The sequence below is a fragment of the Echinops telfairi genome, unplaced genomic scaffold (genome assembly GCF_000313985.2).
Source record: "Echinops telfairi isolate 266 unplaced genomic scaffold, ASM31398v2 ScPeMD7_1;HRSCAF=3_0, whole genome shotgun sequence".
In the NCBI taxonomy this organism is placed as follows: Eukaryota; Metazoa; Chordata; class Mammalia; order Afrosoricida; family Tenrecidae; genus Echinops; species Echinops telfairi.
In genome coordinates, this window is record NW_022103896.1 from 4,492,802 (window position 1) to 4,494,134 (window position 1,333).

The window sequence follows — 1,333 nt, forward strand, 5'->3', positions numbered from 1 at the left end:
TATTTATCTACAGAAATGCCTTCTTAAGTTATCTTGTAAAATATCTTGAACACTCAATATCTCTCCAATTCAACACTCATGAGACCAAGTGCTTTCTTGATGTGGCTCATCGTTTAACTCCTGGTGCGGACTGGTCTGCTTCCGATACCTCCTCCGGTCATATTGAAATCTATGCTGCTTCATGCCTGTCCCTCGTGAGGAACTTCAGAGCTAAGGGGTTGTCTGAGCTATGCATTCTCCTCTAAGTCATACTTAGCCTGAAGTTCACCTAAAATACCAGGGAGCTTCCAAGGCACACCCAACAAATTTCACTTGGGATATTAGAGGTCACTTATTGGTAAATGTTTGTATATATGATGTCGGGTTTAGTTCATTCCCTTGTCCTCCCTACAATTGTTCCATCATCACTGAAGTGCTTTTGCATGATTTTGGTTTATCAAAAATCATTGAGCAATGGGTCTGTTTAAGTAAAGACATTGAGTATGGGTCTGTTTAAGTAAAGACAAGGCTAATATTGAGCACAGCTTGCTTACACTCTTTCTATAATTACACATTTCTCACAGGACCAACTGTAAAGTCTTTAGCATGGCATTAAATACCTCACATTTTTTATCTTGATAATCTTTTGTCCCATCGGGTCCAGGTTCTGTCCTCACTAACACGGGCTCACTTGCTTTGCCAGATGCTGTCCATTGACTACTTGCTAACATGGCACGTGTCATTTCCATTCCAACCTTCAAAAACCATGGCTTGCAGGGTTAAACATTGTACTGCTAACTTAAAAAAATGCATTATGTATGAGGGTTATAAATGAATATTGTTATCATCAAAATAAGAGGAAGTGCTATGAATTCCCAGGAAAGCCATCCTCACATAAGAAGCATAAATAGTAATAATGTTAACAATACAAATAATGTTAATGGGGAGGATATCATTAAATTGCATGGTTGTTGAACTCCATAAAGTATTTTCATTTAGCTTGTTGCATTTTTTCTCACATTAAGGCCTCAGGCGGATAGAAAAGTGTTAGCATTTCCTTTTTATGGACAAACTCCTCAGTTTGATAAAGTGAGTCATTGTCCTAGTTCACTAGCCCCTAAAAGGCACAGCCAGATCTTAATTCTGAATCTGGGGATCTTTGTTCCCCACTCAATTGCCTTCCTAAAGGGACACCGTGGTGGTGAAGTTGGGTCTTCTGTAAGGCAAGCTCCACTATGTGGCACCTCTCTGATTGGCGGGAGAATGATCATCCCTGTCCCCTGCTGTTTCATCTGCACAAGATGACCATCAGAGAGTGTCCTTCAAGGACTTGATTTAGAAGTTAAACATCTCA